General features: G+C 42.6%; 1 long non-coding RNA gene across 3 annotated transcripts; it reads left to right on the top strand.

Annotated features, from left to right (window-relative positions):
* Nucleotides 1-1,865: 1,865 nt before the first annotated feature.
* LOC132481981 (uncharacterized) lies at nucleotides 1,866-22,100 on the top strand. 3 transcript variants are annotated; one of them, XR_009530849.1, is made up of 6 exons: nucleotides 1,891-1,919; nucleotides 2,429-2,462; nucleotides 4,841-4,984; nucleotides 16,094-16,320; nucleotides 19,967-20,016; nucleotides 21,790-22,100. It is a non-coding gene; the product is annotated as an uncharacterized LOC132481981 (long non-coding RNA). The 3 variants fall into 3 exon arrangements; XR_009530851.1 differs by having other exon boundaries at nucleotides 19,970-20,016; XR_009530850.1 differs by lacking the exon at nucleotides 2,429-2,462 and having other exon boundaries at nucleotides 1,866-1,919.
* The last annotated feature ends 1,494 nt before the right edge of the window (nucleotides 22,101-23,594 follow it).

Raw genomic sequence — 23,594 nt, forward strand, 5'->3', positions numbered from 1 at the left:
AATTGAGCTCACTCTGACTTGCTATTTTAGTCATCTTTGCTGTCAGCCTTCAAATGAGAGACCCTTGCTTTAGTGCCTGCTGTCCCTTATGTCTCTGAAGAGAACTTAGCCTTCCTGACCTGCATGGATATTGAGGCAACTCTTAGGGAAAAGAAGAGCACTCAAAAAGAATTTATGGCCGTTTTATCAGCGATATTTGAGAAGGGCCAAGACACCTCTGAGTTTAAGTCTCGGCTCTATTTGTTATTAGCTCTGTGACCGTGGGTAGTTATTGAGTTATCTGCTATCTCACTGGCCTGAATTTTCTTTTTTTTTAAGATATATGAACCCTTATGTTCCTTTTAAAAAAAATTTATTTATTTATTTATTTTTGGCTGCGTTGAGCCCTTGTTGCTGCACATGGGCTTTCTTTAGCTGTAGCAAGCGGGGGCTACTCTTCATTGCAGTGCACGGGCTTCTCATTGCAGTGGCTTCTCTTGGTGTGGAGCACGGGCTCTAGGTGCACGGGCTTCAGTAGTTGTGGCACACGGGCTCAGTAGGTGCGGCATGCAGGCTCAGTAGTTGTGGTGCACGGGCTTAGTTATTCCGCGGCATGTGGGATCTTCCCGGACCAGGGCTCGAAACCGTGTCCCCTGCATTGGCAGGTGGATTCTTAACCACTGCGTCACCAGGGAAGATCCTGGCCTGAATTTTCTTAGCTGCTTAGAAAAACAAAGAGGAGGAGAGAGAAGGATAGTACTTACAACTACCGCCAATGATCACGAGGATTAAACAACAACAACAAAAACGGGTGTAAAGTACTTAACATAGTACCTGGTCCACAGACACTCAAACGTTAACCATGATTGCCGTTTATTATTTATCAGCGAGAAGGTCTTAGCTGAGAAGACATATCCATTAACGTCAATAATTATAATTTCTATTTCAATATACCGCTTAACTCTGCGCTAGGCAATGTCTTAGGTGCTGCTTGCATGTGACTTTTAAAATTCTCACTACAACCTACTATCATACCCATTCTACAGATGAGGAAGCCAAGGAATAGCGTGCTTAAATCCCTTGCCCAAGATTCCACGGTTGCATAGTGGTAGAATGGAGATTCAAACCCAGAAAGTCAGGTTTACAAAGCCTGTGCCCTTAACCATTGAGGTATGCAGTTAAATAATCAGTCAAGAACCAAAAGGAGATGGGGAATGGAGGGTAGAAAAGGCACAGGTTCAAGGTGAACAGTTAGAAACAAGAAATTGAGAGTTTTGGTAGGTCCGGAAGCTTAAACGCATCATTATAAACCGTTCATGTTGTCAACTTAACAAGTTAAGCTCCTATTTAGAAATGAGTTAGTAAGCTTACAAGTCAACTTACAAGCAAGTTGAGAAAATCTTCAATAGATAACTATAACTAAGGGACAGGCCCGGTCTTTTATGTATTTTACCAATTAAGTGTCCAGGATCTCCACGAATCAATCTGCGCCCCAGGGGTCGTCGATGGGCCAATGAACATAGACGTGAAGGGGTTAATACCGGAGTTTGGGGGTGGACCGAGCGGAGGCGAAGAGGATTGTGGGAGCTCCGTTGTACGTCGCCCCAGGGCGCCTGGGAAATATCCAGTGTGCGTGTCTATTATGACCGACCCTAAGTAAGGGCCATCGGCAGGCTGGGTCTGGCCACTGCCGGCGCCGCTGCTCTCAGAGGCCAGAAGGCATGGGCTGTCGGCCGCCACCGGGAGGGCGGACGAGGCGGAGGTTTGTAGCACTTGTTTTGGGCAGAAGGCGTAGGCATGTCCTGCCTCCAGCCGCGCTTGGACAGGGGAACGGAAGTGAGAGGGGGTGAGGAGACGGGGGAACTGATAGAGTGACGGACCCGGCGGCGAAAATTGAGGGCGTGGGTGTCGGAAGGGGACGTGTAACTATTACGAAGGTGGTGAGTTGTGTGAATCTTTTGGGAAGTATTTGGGGATGGGAGAGGTGGCGAATAGACGAATGGAGGGTAAAATCAGCAGGGTGAAAACGTGTTGTTGCCGGGACACCAGCACATATGAATCGTACCTATATGGGATGATTTTATTGGAGTGATTTTATTGGGCTCCTGGTTTCAGATTCTACTTTTGATGGGTTGACTCCCTTTAACAAATTACTAAGTACTTGCTCTGTGCTGGGTACTGTACTAGAAGTTCTGTAGAGGAAAGGAATTAGCCTTTATCCTCGACACTTACAGCCTGTCAGTTACTATATGCACTTGGAGACAGGCAATTACAATACAAGGAGATAGAGATACCCCAAGTGTTTTGACAACCTACTGGGTGCCACAGACTCTCCTGAGGTTGCCATCTGGGATGATCTTTGATGTGGTGATTTGACATATATTTTAAAGATAAAATAAGCAGGGCAGAACTATGCAATTTTCTCCAAGCGTGTTCCCTCCCTGTTTAGCTCAGGTGCAGCTACCTGGAGGACTGAGTAGCAGGTAAGGCCCAAACTCGTTTATTCCTGGTGAGAGCATTTGTCCATCACAGTGGCCCTTCCAGGACCCCTGCTGGAGAGTCACTCTTAACTTGAGATCAAGGCCTCCCCTTGCACGCATAGCCTGCAAGCTCTGGGTAGGACCAGAGTGCAGAACTCAAGGGCTCTCTGCCTTAACCATATGAAACACTTCTGAGCCAGCTCTTTGGGTTTCTAGCTTACTCAGTTCATAGCAGGGAATTGTGAATTTACCTGGAATCCTAAGCAATCTTTTTAAAAGTTTGAATCATCAAACCTGCTGCTTTGTTTACCAGAGAAAAAACAGTATAGCAGACAGTCCAAGTCAGTGGTTCTCAAACTTTCCTGTGCATCAGAATCAGCTGGGGTGCTTGTTAAAACACAGATTACTGGATTCCACCACAGAGTTGCTGATTCAGTGGGTCTGGGGTAGGCCCCCAAATTTACATTTCTAGCAAGTTCCCAGGAGATGCTGATACTGCTGGTTCCGGGACCACACTTGGAGAAGTACTGGTCTAAACAGAACTGAGATTAGTAAACCAGAAAGGACATCTCTAGGGAAGACTGGGCATACTTCTAAAGGTTAGACAAGTCTGAAATAAGTCATGGTAGGTATGAAATAAAACGGATGTGTTTTTGTTGTTCATTTGTATGTTTTGAATGGAAGAGCAAACATAAATCTTCCTGAACTAAACAAAGTAAGGTTTGCATCAGCTTTTTCTTCACTCATGGGGTTCAGAGTTCCTTAAATTGTTTAAAAAACAAAGTAGTTCTTTCCTTTTCAGATGTCTCTCTGAGTTATATTCAAGTAGCTAGTTATTTACAGAACTCACACCCCTGCTTGTGTCATCACACCACCCCCCAAATGAGGTGTTCTAATTTCTGGTAATAAATTATGTTTGAAGTTAAAAAATGTAGACAGTTGGGACAATCTAATCAACACAAAGATTTGCATAAGCAGCCAGAATTGAGATGGTGTGATAAGTAGTTTTATTTATTTTTCCACCCTCAGTGAAACTCCTTCCTCTTCAGAGGAAATAATCAGTTTATTCACTGTAAAGCACAGAAGGGACCAGAATTCTTACTGTGCCAGAGATTAACTTGAAACCTTCCTTGAGGGATTTACCTAAACAGCCTACTGGAGGGTGGCAGTCCCCAGTTCTGCCTACCCTCCATACCCTCCCATGAGCCTGAAAAAGGCCAGGACAGATTTTTAGAAATGTCACTCATTCTAGACCTGTCAATGTAGGATCCCAAAATTCCCCACAGGCCAGTTACAAAACCAAACCAAACCCAAAACCAAACATGCAGGCCCACATAAAACACACAAAAAAGTCCAGATAAACTGGCCTTGGTCTATTGTGAGCCTTTTCAGGGGCCAGCAAGATGCTAGGATGACCAGTGCCCTGGATGTTTCAGAAATCTAAGGGTCTGTCATATCCGCATTGCAAGGGAGTCAGCAGGACACTGTAGGGGGAAGAAAAAGTTTTCCTTGACTCTCTTAGGGTCCCTGGCTGGGTCTGAAAATTAAACTGACAAAGACAGATTGATAAGAGAGAAGCATACAAATGTATTTAATGTAAGTTTTCCATGACACAGGAGCCGGCATAGGGAAATGAAGACCCAGAGAAACAGAGCTGAGTATTTTATGCTAGGTTTGATGAAGATTGGGAAGTCATGGAGAAATATGACAAATTAAGGAGTATGAGAGAAGTGTAGTAAACTGGGGGAGACTTAACAAGTCCTGTTTGTTAGGATTTTTCTCTACATCCCTTTGTATTTGGAGAGAAAGATTCTCCTTTCCTCTGGATATAAGGAGGGAACCTCTCACATGAGGGTTTTATGACCTGTCTCAGGGGAGAAGAGGGGCAAGAAGTCAAGTGTCTTTCTTGTTTCTGCCATTTACTCAAATTCCTTCAGCTTTAAAATATTCACTGTGCCACGGTGCCATATTTTGGGGTAGCGTGTTCTGAACCTCGTCGGCAGTCACACACACGACTCTTGAATTTCAATTAAATTTCACTTATGGTTGGTGAGCCTTTCAGTTATACTTGTGCACTGACTTCACATCCGTTTTATTTCATACCTACCATGACTTATTTCAGACTTGTCTAACCTTTAGAAGTGCGCCCAGTCTTCCCTAGAGATGTCCTTTCTGGTTTACTAATCTCAGCCCTCATCTCTGCCTAATTCACACTTAGTCTTACAGACAGTATAATTTTCTATGAAATATGAGGAGATAAAAAGGAATAAACTAAACCTATTCTTTTGAACTATGTATCACTGTGTCCTAAGTAATCCCTAAGTAGGAATGATTTGATTTTGTTGCTTGAACACTCAATGGCTTACGGACCCTGCGAGCAGACAGATGGATGCTGAAGAGAATTTGGAGCCATCTGTGTCAGAGCAGCAAACACACGATTACTCCAGAATTCAGATTCAGACAGGATTGTTTGCAGTCCCGACTCCTTGCTTGTTACAGCTGATTCCCTAAACAACTTTAAATCAGTAAGTATCTCTCACCTGAAGTGGAGTGGGCTTTTAGGTCTGGCACTTAACCACAAGGCTATGGATGTCATTGCTTTGTTTGGAATGGTTTTTTTTTCTTTTTTTTTTTGCGGTACGCGGGCCTCTCACTGCTGTGGCCTCTCCCGTCGCGGAGCACAGGCTCCGGACGCGCAGGCCCAGCGGCCATGGCTCACGGGCCCAGCCGCTCCGCGGCATATGGGATCCTCCCAGACCGGGGCACGAACCCGTGTCCCCTGCATCGGCAGGCGGACTCTCAACCACTGCGCCACCAGGGAGGCCCCTGGAATGGTTTTTTTTGAGGATGGGAGTTCTTACATCAAGTGAGTGAGAACTGTAAAGTAGAGGGGAGAAGGGTAATTATCATAATATCACGTTTCTTTGCAAAATAAGATTAGAGAAAAATGAAGAACTCACTAGGAGGAGGAGGAGGCAGAAGTATATTCTAGAATCTGGGATCTGCAACTGATGAGCCAGTTGCTGGGTGTATAGCTTATTGCTTTTCCCACAGTAGAGGCCTAAACCCCCATGTGCCTGCAGCCAGGTTCCCCTTAGGTCCTGTGATCTGTTGGGGACAGGGTAGCTATTGCCGCTATTTATCATGATAACTTTTCTGCACTTGATAAGGTGATGAAGAAACCCTGATAACCTAATCTCGTATAAATATGTATTTTTTAAAACTCTGGAAGCATTTTAATAGCCTCTGGAGATCCAAGGAACTCATATAATTGTCTTCCAAAACTGCATGTAAAAGAGCCAAATCCAAAGTCTTACTGAAAGCTGGAGTTCAGGAGATCAGAAATGGCCTTGCCAGAAATGTGTTTTCTAATTTCAGGGTCCTTAGAGGAGTTCCAGTGCCCTGCAGCCAAAGTCCACCAGGAACATATCTATGGTTTAACAAGTCGCGTTGGTTAGTTAGTGAGTTGAGGGAGAATGCACACCATGGGGAACTGGTGAAACATCTCAGAGGGTGTTAGAAAGGACTTATTATAGGATTTGGACTTGTGTTAGGTGATTTGGGGGAGGATTTAAAGAAGCGAGGCTTTGCTCTGGGTTGGATTCTGTTAGGAAGTAACAGACTGTACATAGGGGTAATTCCATGATTGGGTATCTTTTTTTTTTTTTTTTTGCGATACGCGGGCCTCTCACCGCTGTGGCCTCTCCTGTCGTGGAGCACAGGCTCCGGACGCGCAGGCTCCAGACGCGCAGGCTCAGCGGCCATGGCTCACGGGCCCAGCCGCTCCACGGCCTGTGGGATCTTCCCGGACCGGGGCACGAACCCGTGTCCCCTGCATCAGCAGGCGGACTCTCAACCACTGCGCCACCAGGGAAGCCCCATGATTGGGTATCTAAATGAATCTTATCTAGGATAGACTAGAAGGAGGCTAATTGGTAAAGTAGCAGCTATTAGCCAGGATAGGAGGATGTCTGCTTATGTTGTGGTTTGGTCAAAGTTCATGTTTTGTCTCTTTTCAGACATGACTATGCAGTAGTCTTGCTTTTGTCACAGAGTGGCCTTGTCTGATGTTGATGGTCTGTGAAATTGGTTACGCTCATCAGGAGAACAACAAGGCCTAGCTGTGAGGGCCAGGACAGCTCCTATATGTCAGTGGCTGTTTTTCTCCTCAGAGTGATCAGTGCCAGGTCCAGCAGCCTGTAGGAGACCAAATTCCCTTTCTGCCAGGAGCCGTATATAGCAGAGAAATAGTTAGATGTGTTGAACAGGAAAGATTGAGGGCTGGGTGTGGATGAAAGCATCTGGTTACCCACTAACAGAACTTAGGAGCCTCAGTGAGAAATAGCAGTCTCCTGAGATTGTTTCCCTTTAAAAAAATCATAAGAGTATACTTAAGCAAGGTAAGTGGATGGGAGAATATAGCAGATTGTATTTTTCAAAGATGGCCAGAACAGTACCTCTCATCCCATGCTCTCTTCTATAATGTGACCTTGCCACCCTTCCATTGAGAAGTCGGGTTGACGTCCCCTCTGCTTTGAATCTAGGCAGACTTTGATTGTCTAAATCAATAGAATAGGGAGAAATGAGACTCTGTGACTTCTGAGGCTAGGCCATAAGAGTCAGTGTGGCTTGTGCCTTATCTGCAGGGACATTGACCTTTAGAGTCCTGAGCTGCCATGTAAGAAGTCTGACTACCCTGAGACTGCCATGCTTTGAGAAAGCCCAAGTTCATGGTGAGGCCACCTACAGGTCCTCTGGTCAGCAGTCCCAGCTGATAGCAAACATCAACCGGGAGACCTGTTAGTGAAGACACCTCTAGATGATTAAAGCCCCCAGCTGTTGAGTCTTCCCAGCTGAGGCTCCAGACATCATGGAGTAGAAGCAAGACATCCCTGCTGTATCCTGAGTTCCTGAACAGATTCCGAGAACAAAATGAAATGATTGTTTTGCACCACTGAGTTTTGGATTGGTTTAGCACAAAGCAATAGTAACCCAAACAGAGGTAGAAATGTTGGTTAACACAAAAGAAATGGAGTGAAAGGAGCAAGGAAGGCAAGTAATTGTAAGAGGGAAAACAGGCTATAGGGACAAAGCATTTCGCTTTGCTGTTGCTCCTGCTGCTGCTGAGCTCTTTGATTCCAGAGTGGACAGAAGAGCGAAGAATGGAAAGGGAAGTTATCCAGTACACTAAATGAAACTTCTGTAGATAATTGCACCTCCTTTTAAAATAAGATCTGGAACTATTTAGTTATATCTTTAATTGAACATCTTGATTAACAGAAGTATGTGGGGTTTTTTTTCCATAAGGAAACAAGTAGTGACCCTAATTAACAGTATTTATTAACCAGAGGGTGAGGGACGATGCTCTCCTCTATATCACTGTATGAGGTTGGAGGAAATCACAGTGTTATTTCCAATGACATGTATAGAAGTTTTATTCTTTTAATCTGGCAGAATATGGTTCACTTTTAAAGCCTCCGTATGTGTCTATATTTTACACACACGAATAGCTCTTGCTGGGTAAGTCATTCAATCTGTAAGTTAGAATAGAAGTCCTAGTACTATTATTGGAATTGTGTAATTGGTGAGCACTCAAAAGATATTGGTTAAATAATAAATGTTGAGTACAACCACCCACTGACCTCCTGGTTATGGGCCAAGTACAGAATGTCTCAGTCTCTTGTTTCTTTGTAGAAATTCATGTGAATTTGGTGTTTGGCTCTTTCAATGTGTTCCAGCCACACTGAACTCCCTCATTTGAACCTTGATCACCCCTCTCCTACTGCTGGTTCTGCTTATTCCCTATACATTCTTCCTTGAAAAGTATTCCTGTCTGTTCACACATATCCTAATCTTTTCCAACACTCAAGGCCCAAAGTCAGTGAGCGCCACTTGTTTGGAACCCTAGATCTCGTGTTCTCCTCTTCATAACCTTTCCTTGTTTCTCTTTTCTGCCACCTTCAGTTTGCATTATAGTTATCTGGGCATGTGTCTGGCCCTCCCACCAGTCTGTGAGCCCCTGGAAAACAGAATCTATATTAGATTGATTTGGGGGTTCCTCACCGCTCCAAGAGGGATGTTTTGTTCATCTTTAGGATCTGCAGAGAGGACACCTGAGCCTGGAGATGCTAATGAAGATCATATATCCAGTCAGTAGCAGAGCTAGGGCCAGAACCCGGGTCTCCTAATTCACAGCTTGATGTTTTCCACTAGATGAAGGAGAAGAAGAGGAAGCAGGGGAGAGGAAAAGCAGGAGGATGTAGTATGCTTCATGAGTGCAAACCTTTGGTATCTGTTTCATTCACTACTGCATTCCCCAGTGCCTGGAGCAGTGCCTGGCACGTAGTAGGCACTCAGTAAATATTTACTGAAATAATAAGCAATTGGGGTAAATAGGCATTCATGTACAGGGATGATAACAATGACCTTAGGGGGCATGGGTATTGTTTACTTATCACAAGTCCTTATCTCATGCATTGCTTTGATGCATGAAAGGAGAAACACAAAGCCAGAAAACCCCAGCTTTTCCTGCGCTTGTATTTTTCCACTGCTCTCTTGCACCACTTATCTTTCCCTGGTAGCAATTCTGAGGACTCTGAGACAGCTTCCACTGAACTCTTGCATTAATGTTCTGATAAAAGAAAAATATGATGTGCTGGGCACAAAATGTCATTTTATGTAAATACCTTGGGAAAGTTAGTATTTCTTTAAAAGAAAAAAAAAGAGCTCATTACTAATGGCTGCCTTTTATTGGCCTTGCTGGGGGCATCACAGTGGGACAATGTGGCTGGGGTCTACGGTTGCCCAAGAGGTCCTGCTCTCTCAGTAGAGCTGACCCCAGGTAATGGAGGCCATAGGTGTGGCTGAAAAACAGGAAATATGATGGATAAAACCATATATATTTTAGCCCCTGTACTTACTGGCCTGTGGCCATCATCCCGATAACTCCTACCTCAAATCTCACTAAGGAAAATCCCATATGCCCTCCCTCCCCAATCTGAATTCTTCCTCCTTTGGCATAGTGATCTTTTGTTTCCTTGCCTTTGCTTATTCGGTTCTGAAAAAGGTATCTTTTCCTTAGCTCTACTCCAATCTTTCTTCTTCCTGATTCCCACACCCAGGGCCAAAGTGATTTTGGCTAAATTTATATGGGAAAAGTATCTCCTTGTCTGTGGTACCTGAAGGTACAGTTTGTAAGATTTAAAATCTGGGGCAGTGGGAGTAGGAAATGCATTTTGGCCTCAGTCTAGTCCTAAGCCACATAGTTTATAAAAACCTCCATTTGAGGAGTTAAGGGAGCTTGCCCAGATGAAGAGCACAGACTCCGGAGGAAGACTGCCTGTGTTGCAGTTTGGGCTCCACACCCCATAGGCTTTGATGACTCTGGGCAAGGTATTAAACCTCTCTGTGTTGTAGTTTTCTTATCTGTAAAATAGAGAGTTGTTAGGGGGATTTGCAGAGTTAATATAGGTGAAGCACTTAGGATGGTGCCTGGCAAACAGTAAGTGCTGTTTATTTTATTCTTTTTTTGTATTAGAGTATAGTTGATTTACAATGTTTTGTTAGTTTCAGGTGTACAGAAAAGTGATTCAGTTATACATATACATATATCCATTCTTTTTCAGGTTCTTTTCCCATATAGGTCATTACAGAATATTGAGTAGATCTCCCTGTGCTATACAGTAGGTCCTTGTTGATTATGTATTTTATATATAGTAGTGTGTATATGTTAATCCCAAACTCCTAATATATCCCTCCCCCACCTTTCCCCTTTGGTAACCATAAGTTTGTTTTCGAAGTCTGTGAGTCTGTTTCTGTTTTGTTTTGGCTTGTTTGTTTGTTTGGTTGGTTTTGGCTGTGCAGTGTGGCATGTAGGATCTTAGTTCCCCAACCAGGGATCGAACCTGTGCCCCCTGCAGTGGCAGCATGGAGTCCTAACCACTGGACCACCAGGGAATTCCCTGTTTCTGTTTTGTGAATAAGTTCATTTGTATCATTTTTTTTAGGTTCCACATATAAGTGATATATGATATTTGTCTTTCTCTGTCTGACTTCACTTAGTATGATAATGTCTAGATTCATCCATGTTTAAACAGTAAGTGCTGTTTAAATGTTAGGTGTTATATCTGTCATTTTTATTATTATTAAAATTATTAAAACACACCCTTGTGTGTATGTACCATCAGAAGCCTAAGGGGAGACGTGAGTGACACCCCACATGCATAATAAATAGGTGTTAGAGAAGCCAAACATGCTGAACAGACCCAAAGAATTAAGGAACTTTATCTAAGAGAGTGTTTTCAGGAGTTTTATTTTGGTTGTTTTAATCTTTTACTAAAAACAAATCTCAATTACAAGCCATCGCTTGTGCTTTTGGAATCATGTCTAAGACACAACTGCCTAATCTAAGATTGGGAAGATTGACACCTATGTTTTCCTCTAGTTTTATATTTTAATCCCTTACATTTAGGTCTTTGATCAATTTTGAGTTACTTTTTGCATATAACGTGAAGTAGAAGTCCAACTTCATTCTTTTGCCTGTTAACATCTAGTTGTTCCAGCACCATCTGTTGAAAAGACTATTCTTTCTTATTGAATGATCTTGGCACCCTTGTTGAAAATAAAGGTCCGAGTTTATTTCTGGACTCTCAATTCTATTCCACTGATCTGTATGTTAATCCTCCGCCAGTACCAGTCTTAATTACTATAGCTTTGGGATAATTTTTGAAAGCATGAATTCTGAGTCCTATTACTTACTTCTTCCTTTTTTTTTCAAGATTGTTTTGGCTGTTTGGACCCTTTGAATTTTCATGTGATTTTAGGATCATCTCATCCATTTCTGCAAGACAGCAAGGAGTTTGATAGGGATTGCATTGAATCTGTAGAACAATTTATGGAGTATTGCCATATTAACAATATTAAGTCTTCTGATCCATGGGCACGGGATTGTTTGTATTTATTTAAACATTGTTTTGTAGTTTTCAGTATACAAGTCTTGCACTTCTTTTGTTAAATTAGTTCCTAAGTAATTTTTATGCTATTATAAACGGAATTGTTTTATTAATTTCCTGTTTGGAGTGTTCATCGCTACTGTATTTAAATGTATTTTGATTTTTGTATTGGATTTTTGTGAATTCTTTTGATTTTATATGTAAAAGATCATGCCACCTACAAATACTTCTTCCTTTCCAACACGGATGCTTTTTATATCTTTTTCTCCCTCATTGCCCTGGCTAGAACCTCCAGCACAATGTGGAATAGAAGTGGCAAGAATGGAAATCCTTGTCTTACGATGTGTCTAGGTGTGAATTCCTTTGAGTTTATCTTGGAATTTGTTGAGCTTCACGGATGTATAGATTAATGTTTTTCATCAAATTTGGAGAATTTCAAGCATATTTTCTTCAAATATACTTTCTGTCCCTTTCTCTTTCTCCTCTCCTTCTGGGACTCATTATGTGTATGTTGGTATGCTCATAGGTCTCTGAAGCTCTGTGCATTTTTCTTCATTCTTTTTTCTTTCTGTTCTGCAGTCTGGCCAATCTCAATTGACTTGTCCTCAATTTTGATGATTCTTTTTTCTGCCAACTCAAGCCTGCTGTTGAGCCCCTTCAGTGAATATTTTACTTATTGTATTTTTCAACTCCAGAATTTCTGTTTGGCTCTTTTTAATAATTTCTGTCTCTTTATTGATATTCTCTGTATGGTGAAACATCCTTATCATACTTTTAAGTCTCTGTACATGGTTTGATTTAATTAGTTCTTTCAACATACTTATAATAGGTTATATGAAGCCTTTGTCTAGTAAGTCTAATGTCTCAGCTTCCTCAGGGAGTTTCTATTGACTGATACTTTTCCTGCATTTGGGCCTTCCTTCCTTCCTCCCTCCCTCCCACCCTTTCTCTCTCCCTTTCTTTCTTTCTTTCTTTCTTTTTCTTTCTTTTCTTTCTTTCTTTCTTTCGTGTGTCTCATGTTTTTCTGTTTAAAAGTGGACATTTTGGGGGCTTCCCTGGTGGCACAGTGGTTGAGAGTCCACCTGCCGATGCAGGGGACACGGTTTCATGCCCCGGTCCGGGAAGATCCCACATGCCTCGGAGCGGCTAGGCCCGTGAGCCATGGCCGCTGAGCCTGCACATCCGGAGCCTGTGCTACGCAACGGGAGAGGCCACAACAGTGAGAGGCCCGCATACCGCATACCGCAAAAAAAGGTGGGGGGGACATTTTGAATACTGTGGCAACTCTGGAAATCACATTCACACTGCAAGGGTTTGTTGTTGTTGCTATTTGTTTAGTGTCTTTCTTGGACTAATTCTGTAAAATCTGTATTTCCTGTTGTGTGTAGCCACTGAAGTCTTGCCCAGTTATATCACTGTGGCTTAGTTGTCAGCTAATAATTGGTCAGAGGTTTTCTAAAGTGTCTTGAACCAATAACCCTCCCACTTTTTGCAGAAAGGCTCTGCGTGTATTGTGGTACACTGTCAGTGCTCTGGTAAGCGGTTCACAATTATGCCTTAGCCTTCACTTCCTGTTTTCACAGACTCTCAAGGTTAGCCAGAGGTGAGACATGGGAGCCTTCTAATGTCTTTCCTGGGCATGTGCACAGCCCTTAATGTGTGTGTACTTTTAGATCCTCAGAAATGTATTGTAGCTTTTCAAAGACCTTTTTGGACATCTCATTCTCCAGATCTTCCTTTTAAGTCTTTTGGTCAGTCTTTTGTTTTTCCCAACAGGTATCATGGCCTGAGCAGCTGTGGTGTTAAACAATTGCCACTGATAATGTCTGGCAAATGCCCTGTAAATAGGGCTTTTCCCACTGTCTCACGCCCTGCTGAGTCATGTCAAATAACTACAAGCCATGGGAAAGAGGCTTTTTCAGGGAGCTGGCCCATCAAATAGTCATAGTGCTCTGAGGATGGGAGTTTTTGAGGAGCTCCAGGCTGTTCTGCCCCCACCAGTGACTGTCAGGCAGCTGGCTTTCATGGCCTTTTACCATGGGTGTGAGGCTGCTGGTTTTCAAGGCTACCACTGAACAGGAGAGAGGGGATTGAAATAGGGCAAGTTAAAAGGCCTCAAAGATCAGTGTTCTTAGCAAGACTCAGTAGTTTTCTTGAATAAATGCTCCTCAGATTGTCTGCAAACTTTTGAATCATTTCCATAGTTCTGAAAAAGTTGATTTTGACACTTTTTGCCAGTGTTCTCATTGCTGTTTTGCAAGAGTGGATCTTCAGAGGTTCCTACTGTGCCATTCTGAAAGCTCCTACTCACAGATTTTTATTCTGTCTAGGGTACAATCAGATCTCCATCTAAAATAACAATCTTGTGTGGATATTTGGGTCAGAACTTCTTAGCAGTGGGCAGGATTTGGACTAACAATGAAAATGCTGAAGATGGCCTCTTCCTGTGTCTTCAGGACTGTCCTGGACTGAGGCTGGGCTACGATCATGAGTAGGACAGTGGATGAAAACTATGGGCAGCCAGTGAGATAATGTTGTTTTTTCCCCAACTAGGTTGTTTCTTTCTGTGCTCATAGGCATCTGAAAACCTGGAGATATGTTTGAGCCAAACTTCTGCAGAGATGGGCCACCAGTTCCCCTTTACTGTTCACCATATTCCCCAGAAAGTTTATTTGACTTGGACCTTTCCTTGAGAAGGAATTTGGGAGAGAATGATATTAAAAAGGGGGAAACAAACACTTACTGAATGAACCAATGAGTAGTGGGCTGGAGAGATCAGGGAAGGCTTCCTGCAGGAGGCACGGGCTTGATCTGATCCTGCAAGAATGGGTGCGTGTTGGTTAGTTGAAGAAAATGTGTGGTGAGTAGGAAAGCAGTTAAATTTAATGCAACCAATTGAGATATCTGTAATTAATTCCCCTCACTGAGCCACTGTAAGAATATATCCCAGGCTTATCCCTGGGAGAAAGCCAGAGACTAGGCAATGATAAAAAAAAAATGGGGGAGGCAGTATATCATAATGGTCAGGAATTCAGGTTCTGATGTCAGACTGCTTAAGTTCAAATCCCAGACTTTCTGCTTATATGCTTATTAGCTGTATGATCCTGGGCAATTTAACCTCTCTGACCCTATTTATCTGTGAAATAGGGGTACCTTCCTGCCTCACAGGTTTGGTGAGAAGATTAAATGGGATAATGCATCAATAGTGCAAAATACAATGCCTTGCACAGAGTAAGTGCTCACCAATATTTTTTTTCTTCCAGTTTTGAGGCATAATTGACATACACCGCTGTATAAGTTTAAGGTATACAGTATAATGATTTGATTTACGTATATCATGAAGTGATTATCACAATAAGTTTAGTGAACATCCGTCATCTCATATAGGTACAGAATTAAAGAAATAGAAAAAACAGTGTTCTTTGTGATGAGAAGGCTTAGGATTTACTCTCTTAACAACTTTCATATATAACATACAGCAGTGTTAATTGTATTTATCATGTTGTACATTATATCCCTAAGGCAGCCAGATTTTTAATCTGAGTCCAGCCACGAATCCAGATACCAAATGCACAAAGCTGGAAACCATGTCGGTATGGTCAGAATTGAAATTGTTTTTGAATGCTTCCTGCAATTGCTTTGTTTATTTCTGTTCAGTTCACCTTTAGAATTTGGTAGCATATTATTGAAAATGCCAGCATGTTTCCATATGTTAGGAAGAATTGTATGGAGTGTTTTTTGTTTATGTTTGAGAGACAGAACATTAAACAGGGCACTGCAATAGAGGCAGGGATCCCACAGAGAGAACCCCCAGGGCCTAGGTGAGATTCAGAGGGATGGAATCAAGTCCTTGATCAGCTTAACCTCCTGGGAGTAGATTCTACTACCTGAGCTTTTCTCTCCTTGGGTTTCAGAGGTCCAAGGTTTTTATTTATTCACTCATCAAACAGGCACTGGGGAGGGTGGAGGCACAGTGGTATTTTTTTTTTTTAACTAGAGCAGGGGCTCCGGACCCAGGTCAGGCTTGAATCTGAGCCCTAACATTTCCTAGCTCTGTGACCTTGGTCAATTTGCCTAACCTTTCTGTGCCTCTGCAGGATAATATCTGTCTCATAGAATTACTGTAAGAGTTAAATGAGTTAATACATGTGTACATAAAGGACTTAGACAAGTTCCTGGCATATAGTAAATGTTCAACAAATGTTAAATGTAACTAATTTTATACTGGGTGGGAAGGTGATTATTTTAATTTTCTGTTTACATGTTTAACTCTGTTTATATGCTCAATTAAACAGAATTCAACTGTTCACTCTTGTGTCTCCCATGCCTAGTAATTTTGTTAGGTGAATGAATGTTCACTGGTAAACAATCCTTATGTAGTGAGAGGTGCTATAACAGAGCTTGAGTACAAGGCACTTTGCAGGACATGAGGGATATGATATGTTATCCTCAACTTTGAGCAATTCAGGGAACATTTGGTTGAGAGGGGCTGTTCCCTTCTAGAATTTTCAGTGCAGTCAGATCTATGAGAGCCAACTGCATCCAGGAACTAGGTAAAGCGATGCTAGAGAGCCACCAGGTGGCAGTACCGCACAGGGATTCAAGTAGCAGAGGAAAAGAGGAGCCCTTTCCAGCCAAGAGTTCATGTTTATGTCTGACGCAGTTTTTCTCTCCTCTCCACAGAAATTCAAGCCATGATTTCTTCCCCTTTGTTCTGCTGGTTTTGGAGCACTGCTATTCCTACCCAAGGCTGCTTGGGAGTCATCTAGCGCTCAAGCCACTCTATCTTTACCAGGCAGAGGAGAGAAACGATGCTGAGTATATTTCCAGTTCTTTGCATGTTGGGCTTCTAACTCCACACCACCGACTTGTTTCTCCTGCTGTGCCCTGGATGGAATTAAAAGAGTGAGGTGAGAAGCAAAACTAACATTTTTTGAGACAGCAGGCACTGTATCAGAAACTTTATATAATCACGTTGTTGAATTGCCACAGAACCCTGAGAGATTAGTTTTGTCATTTATTTTGTCCATCATCTTGCTTCAGCAATTATTAACATAGGCATGGCCAGGCTTGTTTCAGCTATACCCCCCATCCAACACCACTGGATTATTTTCAGGCAAATCCCAGATAATTTTCCACTGCATAATTTTGTTTTTAAATACTTTCTTACATTCTTCTAAAAGGTAAGGACTTTTAAACACACCACAGTATCATTATAACACTTAAAAAAACCCAAGCCATAATATCCTAACATTATCAAATATATACCAAGTATTCAAATTTACCTAGTTGTCTCATTTTTAAAATTGCATTTGGTTCATTCACATCTGGATTCAAACAAAGTTCAAAGATTTAATTCATTTGATATATGAGCTGTGAGCCATTTTACATAGAGGGAAACTGAGGATCAGAGAGGATCATCAGTTCAGTATTCAAAAACAATTCTCTATTGAATCAGACCTGGTACCAGATGTTGGGGATACAAAGATTAGGAAGACCCAAGTCTCTGCTTCAAGGAACTCAGTCTTATGCTCCTGTAATGCTCTGTGAATATATCTATCACAAGACTTAATACACTATGTTATTAGTATGTGGTTGTGTATCTGTCTTCCCAGATAGGTGGCAAATTCCTTAGAAGGCAGGGGCCAGTTCATAGTCAACGTTGTAATCTGTAACACCTCACGGAAAAACCCGAACAAACTTTTTGGCCAACCCAATACTTAACGTAGTCCCTGGTACATAGTAGGTATTTAACAACTATGGGGGAAGGAATAATTTTGTCTGACTGGGCAGTGGGAACCAGTGAAGAGTTTCAGGCAGGGCAGTGGCATGATAAGGTTATCACTGTAGGTAGGTGACACATGTCATCATTTGGATTGGAGGCAGAGAAGGGGCTATTGCTGAGTTCATACTACAGAGGAGGAGTGCCAGACTAAAGCAGTGGTGGTGAGTATGGAGAGGAGAAGACAGACTGGAGAGTTACTGAGGATGTGAATTTGGCAGTGTTTGGTAATTTCTTAGATGTAGAGAATGAACGTTTCTGGCTTGGGTAATGGTAGTGCCACCAGTAGATTGAGTGCAAAGAGGAGAAGCGAGTTTGGGGTGGAAGATGAGTTCCACTTTGGACATGCGAGGGTTGTGTCCATGTGATCTTCAGGAGGATGTGTGAGACCAGAGCCCAGGTCGGAGGTCAGGAGTGAAGATCAAGGGATCACAGCGTGTAGGTGGAGCTTGAAAGCCTGAGGGTAGATGCCATCACTCGGGAGAGGACATGCAGTAAAACAGGGAGCGGACTAAGGAGGAAGCCCTGACACTTACCAAGGGAGTGGAAAATGAGAAGCCCATGAGAAAGATGAAAAAGGAACAGCCGGGGAGACTGGAAAAAAATCAGGACAGTGTGGTGCCACAGAAGCCAAGAGAGGAAAGAGTTCAGGAGAGAGGGGGTGGGAGCGGTTGACACTCTTGAGGCAGGTAAGGAAGTGGTGGTAGAGGATAGCTCAGTGCTACAGCCAGGGTGTGCTGGGTGGTGGAGGAGTGGCAGGTGGTGAGCCTAGAAAGGCCAGTTGGTCCCTCATCCAAAAAGGCCTTGGTCACCCAGCTGTGGAGTTCAGACTTCGTTCTGTAGATAATGGGGAGTCATCAAGAGGTTTCAAAAAGGAGTGACCTGGTCAGATCGGGGTGCTCTAGAAAAGTCAGGCTGAGGCAGTGTGGAGAATGCTGTGGAGGAATAGGACTGGAGGCAGGGCTCCTTGGAGTGGAATAAAGTGGCACTTGGGCAGTGGAGGTATGGACTGTCTTCCAGGACTTTTAGTAGGTAAAATTGGCAGGCATTGAAAATGGTAGCTAACACTCACTGAGCTTTTATTATGTGCCAGGCGCTACTCTCAGTGCTTATGTGAATTATCTCACGTAATTCTCACAAACCGATCTATGGGGTAGATAACATTATTGACCTCATTTTATGCCTGAGGAAACTGAGGTACAGAGAGATAAAGCAATTTGCAGAGGATCACAGAGCGGGTAAACGACAGAGCCTAGATTTAAGTCCAGGCGGTTGGTTCTAACCCACTCTAACCTGTTTCACTGCATGCCACTCTTAACTTCTAGATTGCTTTGCCTTGATTAGATGTGGGGAGTGAGGGTGTTAGGATTAGGTTCAGCTGTGAGCTGTGAGACATCCAAAATAACAGTGGATTAAACAGGATAGAAATTCATTTCTCTTTCATTAAAGAAAGAAATTCATTAAACCCTAGAAGGCTTAATGGCCTGTCATCTCCACAGTGTGACACTTGTCCCCATGGTAGAAGATAGAGCTTTAGTCATCACGTTCATGTTCTAAGCAGCAAAATGCCGTGTGGAGAGAAGGAAAGAACAGATACTGGGGACAACTGGCAGTCTCTGCTATAAGAGAAGTTCCAGAACTTTGCCATGGGTGATTGCAAGGAGGATGGGGTTACCAGGAGTTGAGGTAGAGAACACAAGAAACCTGTTGGACCTTTATTATTTTTGTTTGTTTACCCAGGGTCTTTCCCTTCCCTTGGAAACAAAACCCTATTTTTTCAGGGAGAGTGCTGCTCCTCTCCTGTCCAGCCATGGAGTTCTAGTTGGTGTTTCCAGTCCAAGTACCCTGTCATCTCCCCAGTCTCAGTTGATTTGATTGGTTGGCATATGGGCGTGTGATCTAGATCAGAACAATCAGAATCCTTCTCTTCAATTTTTTTAAACCAACTTAAATGGGGGAAAGTATTGTGTCCCACTTTCGTGGCACAGCTTGGAGATGTGTGGCCAGGACCTATTGGTGGCCCTTTTACAACTCCAAGGAGGAAGCTTGTCTGAGAAAATGCAGTCAGCATGCAGGATGAGCTGTAAATTCCTATTAGTGTTCAAGTCTCTGGTCTTGTCCTTGAGGCCCATCCACATCCTTGCCCTTTGTATGATTATGCAAGACTTCCAATAAATTCCCTCTTGTGTTCAAGTCAAAGTTGTGTTTCTGTCACTTGCAACCAATAAAGTCCTGATTAAAGCTGTATTCTAAAAGTTAATTCTGGAATCAATGTAGGCGTGCTTAGGGTTTGTGTGTGTGTGTGTGGGGGGGGTCATAGTAAATAGTAACCAGAAGCAGAAAGATAACTTATGAGACTGTTTTAATAGTCTACATGAGAAACAATGAGAATCTGAACTAAGGGGATGTCAGTGGGTACTGTAGCTCCTGGCCAGTCTTGCCATGTCTCTTCTACAGCTTGAATCAGTTGCCTATATCTACATATTGATCATCTCTACCTGGATGGAATGCAACAGGTTGCTGTTCATTTTGAGCATGTTTTCCTCTGTATCCTTGGACATAGGTATAATAGCTGCTTAAAAACTCCTCTCTGTTAATTCCAACATCTACATCATCTTGGGGGCTAGTCTTCATTGATTACCTTTTTTCTTCAGTATGGGTCACATTTTTCTGTTTCCGATATGCCCAGTCATTTGGATTTGTCAGAGGACATGTTGTAGAGGATCTGGATTCCACTGTGTCCCTCTGAAGAGTATTGATTTTTTTTGTTTTAGCAGGTAGTCAACTTGACAGAACTCAAGCTCCATACTCAATTTCCCCTGCAGTAAGTACCACCTGAAATTTCTATTCAGTTCTTTCAGTTTTATCTGAGCTATTTGGAGACTGCCCTGTGCGTGCATGGTTCAGAGGTTGGCCAGATAGTTGGACAGAGTTTATACACAGAATCTAGGGCTCCACCTGTCAAGATCTCTCCATTCCAGTATTTTACCTCCATAGGCTCCAGCTGCTGAAATCCTGAATTCTGTCTTCCGGTAAAGACTCAGTTTTGCAACCTATCCGGTGACTGATTGGGGCCTGCTCTGTGGCTAAAAGCCTTAAAAATTGGGAATCTCACCTAGTTCTAATCCTGTCCTTTAACTGTAGTTTCTTTTCCAGTTTCTGCATGCTTCAGGTTGTTTGTCAGTACTTTCAGGTAGTTGTTTTTTAATATTTTGTCCAGAGTATATTGTTATATCTGAAGGAAAGGTGGCTTGATAGAAGCTACTCGGTCATTTATTGGAAGCCAGAACCTGCCTGGTCACTATTGTATAACCTGTGGCCAATATAGCAAGACTCTTCTAGTCAGGTAATAAGAAATTATACCCAGATTATATCCAGATGTTAGCTCTCAATGATGTGACTTGAAAAAGGCAGTTTTATAACCAGATAAGCTAAATGTGATGAAGTTTCAGGATGACAGGTTTGGAGGTATGAGAAGCTTGATAAGCCCCCACCTGGGCTTTCCCATGAGCTAAAATGAGTTCACTCTGGACAGGCAGGGTCCTGCTTCCACAAACCTGAGTGCCTTTTTCCATAAGGAGATTCACTTTTTAAATATCCCCTGTCCTGCTATCTCTTAGTCACCTCCTCTTTAAAAAAATTATCTGAGTTTATTGTAGTAAATGTAACCTCTGTATAATTCACAGATCAGAATGAGAGGCCAAGGCCCCTACCCAGTCCTCTGCCAGATCTAGTATCTGGGATGGAGAAGAGTGGATAAATTGCAAAACTTTTTAGCAGGTTGAATGGTTGGGGATTGGTGACAAAGTATATGAGGTGGAATTAGAGGGTAGAGTTAAGGATGACTTCCAAATTTCTGCCTTGGACATCTGGAAGGATGGTCAGTACAAAATAGAGGATGTAAGAGAGAGAGCAAGTTTAAGGGGGAAGATGAATTCAGCTTTGGCCATGTTTGAGGTACCTGTGGGACATCCAGTCAGAGTACATCTGAGTCTGAGGACTGGAGAGAGATCTGGGATGGAGATGTATAATGGAGAATCTCCAGTGGATAAGTGATAGATGAGGCCATAGTTCTAGATGATGTAACCAAAGAGCATGTACAGGGTGAGAAGAGAACTGATAATGAAGCCCAGTAGTTAAGGGCATAAGAAATGAGTCACTTTAGGAAACTGAGAAACAGAAAAATTAAAGACAAACAAGGAAAGGTGGTATACAAAAGTCAGGGGAGGAGAATTTCATGAAGGAGTTAATGGTCAGTAGGGTCCAGTTCAGCAGAAAAAGCAAGCAAAGCAAGTACTGAAAAACAGGCATTGGATTTAACAACTAAGAGTCTTTACCTCAGAAATTGCAATTTCGGTGGAGTGGCAAGGAGTGTTGCCAGATTGCAGTTTGAGGAGTGCACGGGTGTGGTAGACTTTAACATGTGTTTTCTGTTAACCATTCCTTCCAGTAATCATACTCCTGTATAGTCCCCTAGTCTTGAATCTGGTAAAGGCTCTAAATAAGTTTAACTGATAGAATGCAGGGAAGTGATGGTGCTTGACTTATGAGAGTAGGTCATAAGAAGCCTTATAACTTTTGCCTTGGTCTTTTGGAGCTCCGAGCAATCATTTAAGAAGTCTGATCACCCTACTAGAGAGACCACATGGAGAAATTGTGAGACGACATGGAGAGAGAGAGAGAAGCCCGGCTGCACCCATGGTTCCAGAAATCCCCACCAAGACGCCAAGCATAAAGGAAACCAGAACCATCCTGGCTCCACCAGATCAACCTAGCCGCCAGCCGGATGCTGCCGAGTGGCTCCAGTAGATGCCACGTGGGGCAGAAAAACTGTCCAGTAAGCCTTGCCCAAATTTCTCACCCACCCATTCATTGCAATAATAAAATGATTATTGTTTTCAGTCCCAAGTTTGCGGGTGGTTTATTACACAGCAATGTATAACTGGAACATTGGGCATTGAAGTAATAGAGATTGTAAATGCATGTTATACTTCCAATAAGCTTGGAAAGGGAAAGATCAGATGGCAGCTGGAAGGTCTCATAAGATTGTGGTAGGATTTTTTTAAAGATAGTAGGGACTTGAGAATGTTCACAGCTAATGGGGCAGGAGCTAGGAGACAGAGAAGGTTGAAGATACAGAAGAGAGAGGTGATGAGTGAGGCATGAGATTTCTGAGAAGGGAAGGGATGAGATCCAGAACTCCAATAGAGGAGCTGATGTTAGACATAAGGGTAGTGGGGCACTATAATCTCTAAAATAGGAGACGTCTTCCCTCCTCTGGATCTTTAAAAATCTCAGGCTTTCCCATGTACTGGACATAAGAGAGTATATGAAGGTTGGTTGGACAGTAATGGATCTCCCAAGAATTGGTTGACTGTGGTACTTTCTTTCGCTTACTCACTTTACCTAGACCAGGAAGTGACTAGAATTCACATCCTTAGTTCTATTTTTCCTGTTAACAAAGAGTTTATTCTGTGTACTGAGAATTTTGGGAACAGGAATAGGTATTGGGCTTGAGGATAGTGATGAAGATTTGGAAGAGCTATTGTGAGAAGTGAGAGCAGGAACTGACTAAAATGTTGTGGGAGGATTTCCAGGTGGCATTAGATTGAAAAACCACCAAAATGAGAGTGTACTGATCACTATACCCATGATATTTTCATTATCAGTTCTTAGAACACATAGCATAAGATAGAAAAGACAATCCTTGTGTGGATTCAGAGCTGATATCTTGGGGGCAAGGTTTGATGAGAATATTGGTCAGAGAGGTAGAAGCAATTGATTGTAAGATATAGAGTAAAAAACAAGTAAAATGGGAAGCCATGCTGGGAGGAAAATGGATGGATCAAGGAGATCTTGATAAGGTTGAAGAGTTAGTGCAGTGGGGATAAGAGAGAGAATGAGCTGGAGAGACAGGAGTAAACTAAAGTTCACTGTTTAAAGAATTCTAGGTGATCAACAAAGTTCAGGATATGACCATGAAAGAAGGTCATTGGAGACAAGATGATCAAGGGAGTGACAGGCCAGGGTGTTGGATGAGTAAAAACATGGAACTTGAAATTACTTTAGGTAATGGAAGAACTTAGGGATGGAAAAGAGGAAATTAATTGGGATGCCATAACCCTCAATGAATATAAGGGAGTGAACAGAGTTCAGAAGCTGACACAGCAAGAAGGCTGTGATGTACCTTACAGAGAAAATGCATGCATTGGATAAGCTTCATTCAGGCATGAGTTAGTGATGTTGACTGTGAGTTCAATTTATTGATTTAACAATATGGTACATCCAGAAAAGGGAAGAGGAAATTTGATAACCTATATGTGACGCCACTCCAGAAATCACTAAAATACCATTTGTGTGCGATGAAGCTATGGCAAAGATGGAAAAGCAGCTAAATTTGTA

This window comes from Mesoplodon densirostris, chromosome X (genome assembly GCF_025265405.1).
Source record: "Mesoplodon densirostris isolate mMesDen1 chromosome X, mMesDen1 primary haplotype, whole genome shotgun sequence".
NCBI classification, from domain to species: domain Eukaryota; kingdom Metazoa; phylum Chordata; class Mammalia; order Artiodactyla; family Ziphiidae; genus Mesoplodon; species Mesoplodon densirostris.